This window comes from Chelonia mydas, chromosome 4 (genome assembly GCF_015237465.2).
Source record: "Chelonia mydas isolate rCheMyd1 chromosome 4, rCheMyd1.pri.v2, whole genome shotgun sequence".
Taxonomy (NCBI): Eukaryota; Metazoa; Chordata; order Testudines; family Cheloniidae; genus Chelonia; species Chelonia mydas.
In genome coordinates, this window is record NC_057852.1 from 122,982,717 (window position 1) to 122,994,861 (window position 12,145).

General features: G+C 42.4%; 1 long non-coding RNA gene across 1 annotated transcript in view; it reads left to right on the top strand.

The window, feature by feature from the left end:
- The window catches only part of LOC122465622, a 47,232-nt gene that overhangs the window by 9,564 nt on the left and 25,523 nt on the right, over positions 1 to 12,145 (top strand). Inside the window, exon 2 of the long non-coding RNA XR_006290599.1 lies at positions 5,036 to 5,103. This is a non-coding gene — a long non-coding RNA (uncharacterized LOC122465622). The remainder of the gene's footprint in view (positions 1 to 5,035; positions 5,104 to 12,145) is intronic.

The following is a 12,145-nucleotide window of genomic DNA, read 5'->3' on the forward strand; positions in this document are numbered from 1 at the left end:
GCCCAGAGTAGCCCCGTGCTGGCTGAAGCCCTGAGCCCCCCACCTTCCACCTGCCCGGAGGAGCCCCAGGCCAGCCGCTGCCCGGAAACGCACCCCCACCCCCCCGCACTTGGCTTGAGGAGGCCCGGGCCAGCCGCAGCCCGGAGTGGCCCCTGACCCTGCACGGACGAGCCCCAGCTGGGCTGGCCGAAGCCCCGAGCCAAGCCTCCCGCTGCCTGGAGGAGCCCGGGGCTGGCCGCAGCCATGCCAAGCTTTCCATCCCCGGAGCCAACCCACCCACCACCCAGGGGAAAAGCATCTGTAGAAGACACTTTTTGATATGATCCATGCAGGTTTTGGGAGTGGCTGAGGAGGCAGTATGTGCCTCCTCCGCTTCACCGGAACCTGCATAGGGCATAATAAAGCAAAAACTTTACTGCCAAACCCCGCAACTGGGGGTCTGGTGACCACAGCAGCACTGGAGGAGGCAGAGCCTTCCCTGGCCACTTATACCCGCTGCCCATGAGCATGGGCATGTCATTTTTGGCACCCAGAGCAGCCGGCAGAGAGGTAAATCACTGGGGTGGGGTGGGGTTGGGATGCCCCAGGTGGTCCTGGGTCTGACCCACCCCCGATCCGTCTAATGCCCATGGATCCAGATTCCCCAGACCCAGACCCCTCTGCCGAGCCTCATCCCCCACACCCAGAACCCCCCTACGAAGGCCCCCGCACTGAAACCTCCATCCCGCCAAGCCTCATCCCCTACATCCAGAGCCCCCCTGCACCCAGAACCCCCACCAAGCCCTACCACCCCCACACCTGGTCCTTCCCAGCCCTACCTTGACCAGTGACTCCTACCCTGCGTTGGTCTCAGCTGCTAGGGGCAGGGTAGGACCCCACTTCCCCTGCACAGAGCAGCCAGGGTGGCTCAGGTCTGGAGCTGGGTCAGACCCACTTCCAGAAACCTCCCCCAGCTTTGCAACCCTCTCCCCCACTTGCACTATGTCAGGGTTGGGTGCAGCCTCACCCCCGAGTCTGCATCCTGGAAGGGAACAGGGGCTGCAGGGCAATCTCCCACCTCTGTGCAGCCAGTCACCTGTGTTCCCCATTGCCATGCTGGAGCCTGCACATTTATTTACTGACAAATACAATTTTCAGAATTTTGCAGAATTTTTTAAATTTGCGCAGAATTTTTTTTTGGTGCAGAATTTATTTTTGATTCAGAATTCCCTCAAGAGTAGGTGTTTTTATCTTTTATCATGTTCCTGTGTAAATTCATTTGAGAACAGAGTGACTCCCTCCCAGGGGGCAGGGATAGCTCAGTGGTTTGAGCATTGGCCTGCTAAACCCAGAGTTGCAAGTTCAATCCTTGAGGGAGCCATTTAGGGATCTGGGCCAAATATTGGGGATTGGTCCTGCTTTGAGCAGGGGGTTGGACTAGATGACTTCCTGAGGTCCCTTCCAACCCTGATATTCTATGAGTCTATGACTGTCTGGTTTTATCCATACAGTTGTTATTGTGGCATTTAGTGCACTGAATGAGAACCCACATGTTGTGGTAGGCTTGTGTGTATCTGGAAAGGTGTGTTGTGGGGGGTGTTGATCATTGTAGTGGTGGAGATATGTCTGCAGGTTTTGCATCTGTTGTTCTGGCAGGATCTGGTGCTGCTTTGAGTTGGTGAGTCCTGCTCTGCAGGGAGTCTTGGCAGACAACTGGTATCTCTGTACACCGATTAGTAGTTTTCACTACAATTAGTTGAAATACACCATCCTCTTATCTTTCTTTTGGAGTGAGGTACAATAAGCACTTGCAGAACTTTTTGTTCTGATTTTTAAAATGGAAGAAAACTGGACAGAAGGATGAACCATTCAAGAACCACCTTCCATACTGTTTTCACCCACAAGAAAAAAACATTAAGAAATCCACTCTGTGAACCTGAATAAAGACCTGTTGGGACTCCTTAAACAGCTGGGGCCAGCTGAGGACAGAGAGAGAGAGACAAATACACACACTTTAGATAAGATCCAATCATAGCCCCTTCCTTGGATTTGATTTATTAATAATTTAAATCCCAACAAATGTAAATTTCTTGCCTGAGCTTACTCCTGAATGTGGCTATATCTATGGTTGTTCCCTGTAGGCCTTCTTTGTCCCTGGCTCCTTCCGATTTAGCAGGACATTCAGAGTTTCCAGGGTTAGAGCTAACAGGCCTCACTTGGTCTGGCTGTCAATAAGGCTAGATATTTTCCCTGTTTCTTAGATGAAGGAACTGAAAGTAAGCCGCTTGCATAATGCCACACAAAGTCAATGGCAGAACCAGGATTAGGACATGGGAGTTTCAAATCTCAATTCTACGTTCAATCAACTAGACCACAATGCCCCCCATTCTACTAGTGTGTCAGCATGTAGATACTTGCCTTGCACTTATATGTCAAAGGTTTCTTTCCTGAAGAGGATTCCAGTGTCTATGGGCTGATCTACATTGGGAACACTTTGCCAATGTAGCTCTGCTGGTATATTATACTGGCAAAGTGTCCCATTATGGATGCACCTGATACCTACAAAACTGTTCTTTTGCTGAGATAGCTTATTCAAGCCACTCTGGCTCTTCTGAGCAAAATAATCTATATTAAACACACAATTTTGGAAGTATAACTGTTTTTAGACTAGGAGGTTTTGCTGGCACAGCTATGTGGATCATAGATCATATCTTGGCCTGATCTACACTACAACGTTAGGTGGATGTAAGTTACCTTGCATTGACCTCATTGGGTCAACGCTCAAATTTGTCGTCTTCTGATGTAAGCACCCATTTTGGTGACACATAAGACCACCTCCCCAAATGGCATTGAGTCAGGGTCAACGTAGTGTGGTCGATGCAATGTGAGTGTTGAAACAGTGTGACACATGTCAATGTTAACAGTCCTCCAGCAGCTGTTTCAGAATGCCTAACACTTACCAGTCTGGTTACAATTGTGAACTCGACTACCCAGGGGTTACAGAGGCTGAAAGTTGTTCCTCCTCCCCTGCTTAACTCCCCCCCCCACCCACACACACACTTTTCTCAGACCGTCCAGTTTAGCGAGCACATCCAGCAGCTCTCCTTTTTTATGCAACTGACTATGCTGGCTACAGGCTCCACATGTGCTCTTGTCTGGAGTAGATATGAGGTATTGGATCTCTTGGGCCTGTGGGGAAAAGAGACTGTGCAGACACAGCCATGAAGCAGTCATAGAAGCATGGACATCTATGAGCTGATTGCATGGTGGATGCAGGTAAAGTGGTACAACAGGGATCAACAGAAGTGCTGTGTGAAAGCAAAGGAATTGTAGCAGGCATACCAGAAGGTCTCATCACATTACAGTGACTGACTATTAAAGTGCACCTTAAGGCCTCCCTCAGCTGCATATCTCCATGTTGAGCTCTTCAAATAGGCCCTGTGTCTTGCTGTGCAAACTCTGCAGACAGCTGCTCCACCTCTGCTCTCCACTCCAGCGACAGCTTTTCCCCCTTGTGTCCTGCATATTATCTGTGAGGCAAACAGGCAGCTATAACCATTGGGATATTTTTCTTACTGAGATCCAATCTTGTGTAAACAACGCCAGCATCCCTTCAATCTACTGAAAGGACATTCAACAGTCATTCTGCCCCTGCTGAACCAGTAGTTAAATCTTTCCTTGGTGCTGTCGAAGTGGACGGTGTATGGCTTCATGAGCCAGGATCACTATTGGCATTTCAGCATTGCTATTGGTAATCTGCTGGTTGGGAGAGAATGTCTCTGTTTGCAGCTTTCTGAACAGTCTGTGTTCTTAAAGATGCAAACATCAAGCACCTTCCCTGCCCAGCCAATACTGATGTCAGTGAAACATTCCCTGTGATCCACCAATGTTTGCATATCCATAGAAAAGTAGCCATTTCTATCGATGATAATCTGTGGCAAGGTGGGCAGGGATGTGGCACCATCTTTCTCCCCATCACACTTCAGGAATCCCATTGCTGCAAATCCATCCACTATGTCCTGCACATTGCTGAGGGTCACAATCCTGCAGAGCAGGAGACAATTAATGGCTGTACACACTTGCATGACAACAGCCCCCACTGTGGATTTTTGAACTCCAAAATCATTTCCCATTGACCAATAGCAATTTGGCATTGCAAGTTTCCACAGTGTGATCGCCACTCGCTTCTCCACTGTCAGTGGAACTCTCATTTTGGTCCCTGGGCTGGGGTGAGGTTCACACACAGATCCAGGAATGTGGCCTTTCACATCCAAATGTTCTTCAGCCACTGCATTATGATGTGATCCCACCAGTCAAAGCACATTTCTCAGACCCAGAAGTGGTGCTCCCCTATCTGCACTGCTCCATGAATGCCACCAACAACCTTGAACTGGTTTTCACTATGTCCTACAGCAATCTGTCCTCCATGAAATCATCATGCTGTATGGGTTTGTGGGTTTAAAAAAAAGACAAGAAGATTATGGGATTGAGAAAGTTGCAGACGGAAACTTGAGGCCTTGCTCCCAGTTACTGCTGCATGACTCATTTCTGCCCCATCATGCATGGCCACTATTTCCCAGAAGATAGTGTGCTGGACTATTGTGAGTTGCATACTGGGATACCTACTCATGACACAGACGCTCCTGGTGAATACAGCAGTGCCAAAGCAAGGAACCATGTGTGCACGCACATAAGTGATATACTAACCGTGGCAGTTTCATGCCAATGCAACTAGTATTGAGCAAAGTTTGTTGTGTAGACGTGGCCCTTGTCACACCACTGACCAACATAGTTATGCTGGCAAAAATGTGTTGTGTGGACCTGGCCCATATATTTCAGAAAAGTAACTAAAGAAACAAAACAAAAAACTGCCTTCTTCATTTAGTAAATAATACATTTATTTTCTAGGAATGATTGCATTCAATTTAATGTTGGCATCTAGCATATGGCAACAGTTATATGACAATGTGAATTGAATTCTTTTGTGCTAAGACAGGAGCATAATATTAATGAAATCTAAAGGCTCTGTGACTAACATTAAATTCTTTTTTTTTAGGTTTATAGCCCAAATTCATGATGAATTATTGTTTGAAGTGGAAGATTCTCAAATTCAGGAGTTTTCAGGTTAGTACAATCTAAAACTTTTTCATTTCTTTTCTTATCAGAATACTTTCAATTTGTGAATATAAAAAGTTGGCACAAAAGCAGGAACCATATTTCTCTTCATGATTTACAAAACATGTACAGTGCAGGCCTTTCTGAGGTTTTCCTAACACCGTCTATGTGATATACAAAATCTTATATACTGCAGCTTATCCAGAATTAATCAAAACACCATTGATTTGAATGAACGAACCCTGAGAAGAAAAATAAAAACAGTGTGGAGCCTAAAAACAGTAAAATAGTAATCGTTTCTATAATGGTTCAGAAGACCTGAAAAGAAAATGGAGAAAATAAGTCTAAAAGCAGTGATTTAAATAGAAGAAATGAACAAAAGTGGTTGAAATTTCCAACAAATATAAGGTTAAATAGTAAGGTGACCCAATGCAAAAGAAATACTGAAATCCTTAATGTAGTTAGTGCATATTAGTTTCCTGATTTTTTTCTGCTTTTTTTACTCTGAGAACTTTATGATGGATCTTCCAGGCTAAGGATCAGTTGAGTTCATGCCTAAATTTGTATCCTGTAACCTGGCATACTTCCAAGCATTGTTTCCTAATCTAGAGATTGATTCTGCATCTGGTTCAGATTTAGCTAGCCAAGAAGGGCACTCATGAGGCTGCAGAGTCTCTTCTCCAATGAGGAGTGGTGAAATTATTTCTGTGAGGCACTAAATGTTTGTTCACAATCTTCAATCTAGTTCGAAGCTGAACAATACCCTCAGCTAAGATAATCGGTATAAGGTCATGAATCGTTTCTACTAATTGGCACAATAAATATTTTCCACTGTAACCTAAGTCTCCCAGATAAAAATGACGTTAACCTTTCTCTGTTGTGTTAATTTAAACAAGGTAATTTGCCTTATGAGTCTCACTTCATCATGATTCCCCTTATGAGTATTAGTTCATAAGGAGAACAGAGACTGTCCACCTAATCAAAACAAAGAACTTGAGAAATATTTAAGCCTACTTTATGGGGGCAATGTAATGAATTAGGTTAATGTATTAGTGTTTGACCTCTGAATACAGGAGTTCAAATCTGGTTTGAATTATAAAACCACTATATCATTCAGCACAGATTATAGAAGAGGATAGTGGCTGAGATACCAGAGTTTCAGAGTTGCACACAATAGTGCAGTCATTGGCCGAGATCTGTGGGGAAACGTACAGACCTTTCCTACTCTATTTTAGGCCTGTTTTCATTAGCAGTAAAATTATTCCAGTAAGATAAAAAGTATATCTATCACCCAGAGATTCTGTTTTTATTGGGTTAAATTGTGATCTTTGTTACAATAGTGTGAATCTGTAATAACGCTAGTATGATCAACGGAGTTATATCAGGTATGACTGAGAGAAGAATTTGGCCCATTGTGTAGAGAATAGTCTTAAATTATCTCAGTATAACTAACAAGAATATAATTTTTTCACTAAAAACAGGAAGAAAACTATTAAATTGTTAAATATTTTCTAAAATGTGAAATGAACTCAATGATCATAAAAGTGAAGGACTAATGGCACTAAATCTCGGCAGCTGCAGCGTCTAATGCTTTTAAGATTGTGCAAGCTTCTTCCACAGTCTACCTCTCTGCTGATTATCAATCCCCATGTCATCCCAGTCCTGAATCTCTACTGTTCAAAGGTTGATGACTGTGTGATATTGTACAGTATTTTTAATATCATGAAGTTGACACACATATTTTGAGGATTTAGATAAGGCCACCAGACTCATTTTCAGATGTGACCTCATTCATGTCTTCACATGTGAGAGACTAAAGTATTAATATTCTTTGTCACTGAAGCCAGAGGTGGTTTCCTAAACCTAGATTGTGCTGGAGTCTCAAACAGCTCCTGGTTCATGGTATGGCTGGACCCACAACATCTCCTCCCTCCTCCTTCTCACTGTTCATGACAGGGGTGTCTGTCAGGGCTTCTCCAAGGTATCCAGGATGGTCTGCAGGGTGCTGGTGGTGTCTCCACCAAGTGTGGCATGCAGCTTGTGGTAAAAATGGGAGGTCTGCAGTGCGGCACTAGACCAGGGCTTTCGCTTGATCTAAGGTAAAGAAAAAGAAGCAACTTTGCGTGCAACCATTGTGGAATAATAATGTCCTCCTTATCTCCACTGGCCTCTGTATTTCCTCCAAGACCAAATGGAGAATGAGCAGATAGTTATAATTCCTCAGACCTCACTAAGGAAGAAAGGGCCATGTCAGATTCAACAGATATCTCTCAACTTCTCAGAAGCCAAAGTTTTTTATACAATTACATCAAAACATTCAGCTAACTCTCTGAACTTGTCTAACTATAGAGGATGGTTGGGAAAGAAAGCAATGTTTTAAAACAGGAAATAATGAAAAGCACTTCTTATCAGTGAGAATATACCAAGGTAATAAAATTGGTTGCTAACCATGTTATGTCTGTTAGACTTTCTAAATCAGAATCATATCTTGGAGATTGGTGCCTAAAATTGATCCTCCATCAGCTTTCTGTAAAAAAACAAAACAAAAAAACCCTCCCCTGTCCCTCATTTCTCATAAAGGATTCACTGACCTTACAGGAACTACTGTCCACAGCTCTGACATGAAGTGTGGCACCTCTTCTAAACCCCTAACTGCTGCCATATACTCCTCCTGTGCTTCTAGAGAGATTATGATTAGGTTTATTGATTTTTAAAAAGTCTCCAGGCACAAGAATTTAAGGAGGATTTAAAAAGTACAAGATTTAATTTCTTTTGCAACAGAGTTCGGGGTTTTTGTTTGTTTTTAAGATGCATCAATTGATATACTGTCTTTTCTATCTCAGAATTTGGATTACAGGGTACTAGTGGAAAGAACCCTTTATATTTAGTGGCGCCGCTTTAAATTCCTATCTTTCTTCTTTTCCCTCTAATTTCAAAAATTACTTGGCACTCTAACATAATTATGAGGTATAATCTTTATCAGATAGCAATAAAATATATAGAGCCTTGCAAATCCGTAGATATCCACTTTATATTCACAGATATCTGCACCCGCGGATGCAGATGCGGTTGTATTGTTTGCCATCTTTGCAGATTGCAGATCGGACATGGATATAATTATTCAGATTCAGCTAATGCCAGTGAAAGTTTAATTTGCTTCTATATCGCATTGTCAGTTCATCAGCGAAAACTGAAATCATCACAGTGTCACCCCTCTGCACTTCCTTGCAGTTGCCTCCGGAAAAGATCCCAAACTCTGTATTTGAAAAGCCAATGAAAAAAGAAATTCAAAAGAAATTAAGTGCTGCTGCATACAGTTTGAAGGGAAAGGAGAAAGGCAAATCACCGGTTTGGAATACATTCAGATTTCTTATTCATGAAAACTGAGATATTATGCCTGGATGTGTCGCATGTGTTGTGTGCAAAAAAGTCTGTGCTTTTACTAGCCATAAAACCGGTACTTCAAACTCACTTAAACATAAATGTAGTCCGGAATTGGGATCCAGTTTGCTGAAGATATTCCCCAAGAAATGTCAGTTTTCAGAGTAGCAGCCGTGTTAGTCTGTATTCGCAAAAAGAAAAGGATTTTTGAATGCATCCGATGAAGTGAGCTGTAGCTCACGAAAGCTTATGCTCAAATAAATTGGTTAGTCTCTAAGGTGCCACAAGCACTCCTTTTCTTTTTCCCAAGAAAAGTGTCACTATCAGACAGGACATGAAGAGAACCGTGACTCAGGAATTGCTGAAGTTTGTAGCAACAGACATAAGACTTTTCAAGGTAGTCAGCGGCGAGGGATTCCTTGCATATTCTCAATCTTTGATTGACATGGGTGCCAAATGGATGCACATGCGCTAATACGACATTCCACAACATTACCCTCAATCTGTGGACAGATGATTACAGAAAGATTGCCTATTTGGGAGTAACTGTTCATTACACAGACCCGCAACAGTTGGGAATGGTGGAGCAGGTGCTTTGTGTGACTCAGTTTGACAGCAGGAAACCAAACACTGCAGAGAACCTTTTATTCTTTTATGCTGTTATTCAAGCACTCAGAAGATTTGATATACACAGCATTACCAACCAGATGGTTTTTGATATGGACCAGGGAGAAAATGTAGTGGCAGCCCTGAAGTCCTATGTGTGAATAAGCTGCTCAGCACACATTATAAATACTGTACTTGAGCACACTACCAAACCGGCAAACCAGAAAGAGGAAGCAGTAACCGAACTGATTCACGCAAGCCAAAATCTCGTTAATTATTTCAGGAGATCTGGACTTCAAAGCAGACTGCCAAAAGTCTCTGAAAGGAGATGTAGAAACATGATGGAACAGCAAACTACTCATGTTTAAGATAATCGAGGAGCAGTGGGACAGAATATATGAAATTTTGACAGAAGAGGGGTATACTCAGCTCACTGATAGCATTGACCACAACACCTCGAGCATCTTAATAGAGTTCCTGCAGCCTTTCAAGAAAGCATCATATGCGCGAGAGCAACCATCACAGCTCAGTCTCCACTTGGTGCCAATTTTGTACAAAAGGCTGAAAAAGGATCCCCATTCTTCTGTCACTGATGAAAATAGTCTACGTCAACTCAAATCCAAAGCCTTGCAAAATCTCATTGAAAAGTTTGAAATCTAGCCTATCCACAGAGTAGCGGTTTTCCTGCACCCACAAATGAAGAGGATGAAAGTTTTCACTGAAGAGGAGAGAGATGAAGTTTATCACAAGCTTGTCTGATTGCAGGAGAAAAATATTCCTGCAATGAATCTTATCCTTCTTTCGTCAGCTACACAAACACCATCACCAAGAGAGACAAAATGGTCACATACAGAGTTTGAGGATTTGGATAGCGAGTGTGGAAATGACGATGATGAAGTATCAAAGTATATCACCCTGAAGCTGACGAAGAATGAAGATGAGCAACTGCTGGAGTGGTGGAGACAACACCTTCTTAATTGAGTTGCATGGTTTGTGCATTCCATCCCTGTATCCAGCACACCCTCCGAGAGAACCTTCTCAGTCTCTGCTTACACAATTAATGAGAATCATACTTCATGTAAGCCAGAAACTGTGGCTGATTTAATGTTTTTACCAGTAATATTTCAAAGAAAATCAATTCTCCCAGGGAAGACATTTGAGAGGAAGTCCCTCAATTCAGGACTGTTATACGTCACAAGCTAAATAGGTGTCCAACTTTTTTATTTTATAGTTCAGTTTGTAATTTTGAGCATTATTGACTTGAGATGTTTATTTTATTATTTTTTATGTAAAAGGCTATTTGTTCTGATGCATGTTATATAATAAGATTGATGTTTAAAATAGTAGTAATAACAATAATAGTGTGCCCATTTATTAAGCCATATAGCTTTCTTATATAGTACACATTCATTCACACAGATGCTCCTCCTAAGAGGCACAGTGAGATAGGGTGCTGATGCGGGTACAGGTGCAGATGCGGATACATATAAAGGTGGAGTGCAGATCGTGGTCCAGATACAAGTCAATTATTGAGGATGCAGATCCAAATTTTTGTATCTATGCAGGGCTCTAAAAATATAATCCAAGTTTTTTAATTGTTTTGGAACTGATTGTTCTTCAGAATCCAGATATCAGTAGATTTAGATTCATATCAACTCCTTCAATTTTTCGTACTAATACTCAGGCAACCATGTCTTCTACAAGCACAGAAAGCAGTAAATGACAGATTCATTATTTTCAAGATCTGGGGTGCATAGTAAATATGGAGAAATGTCTTTGATACCAGTTCCAAATCTGTCTCATTTAGGGGTTGATTTTGACACCTGTAAAGTAGTTATTGGCCCTACCTCAGAGAGTAAAAGTACATAACATCAATGCACAAAATGTTATATTTGCATCTCAGCAAGAGATGTAGTAAAAGTGTTAGGTCTGATAATCTCTTGTATAAACTTAGGCTGAAATCCTGGCCCCACTGTAATATTCAGTGATTTCAGCAGCGTATCTACCACTCCTCCCAGTTTAGTGTCATCCGCAAACTTGCTGAGGGTGCAATCCACACCATCCTCCAGATCATTAATGAAGATATTGAATAAAACCGGCCCCAGGACCGACCCTTGGGGCACTCCACTAGATACCGGCTGCCAACTAGACATGGAGCCATTGATCACTACCCATTGAACCCGACAATCTAGCCAACTTTCTACCCACCTTGTAGTGCATCCATCCAGCCCATACTTCTTTAACTTGCTGACAAGAATACTGTGGGAGACCGTGTCAAAAGCTTTGCTAAAGTCGAGGAATAACACGTCCACTCCTTTCCCTTCATCCACAGAACCAGTTATCTCATCATAGAAGGCAATTAGATTAGTCAGGCATGACTTTCCCTTGGTGAATGGAGGGATGGTCCAGAAGTTAGGACATTAGCCTAGCATTTGGGAGACGGCTTCAATTCCCTGCTCCCCTACAGATGACCTTGGGCAAGTCATTTAGCTTCTCTGGCACGGATTTCTAAAGGTATTTAGGTGTTGCTGTGCTATGCCTGACTATTTTAGGTGCCTAAATCTCATTTCCAAAAGGGTTTTAGGCACTTAGGAGCCAAAGTCTCATTGATAATTGATGGGATTTAGACTCCTAAAAGTCTAAATCCCTTTTGGAAATGAGATTTAGGCTCCTAAATCTGTTAGATGCTGATACTGAATGCAGCAATGCCTCAATACTTTTAAAAATCTGGGCCTCTGGGCCTTGTGTAAAATGGAGATAATAGCATTTCCTTCTCTCACAGGGGTTTTGGGAGGATAAATACATTAAAGATTGTAATTCCCTTTGGGGTCTACTGATGAAATAGGTATAAAAATAAAAACTTGGTATTATTACTTATTATTATTATTGTCTTCACTCACCATATGCGTACGTTCCCGACATAATGTCATCAACAGTGCAAGGAATTTTATTGGGGATTTATGGGCTGTAGGAGGTGAGGATAGTACACCTCATAAGTTTTGGCCAGCAGATGATTTTGAGTCTTTTGAACTTCGTGTACTGCTGTAAAGGGTATATAGTAAGT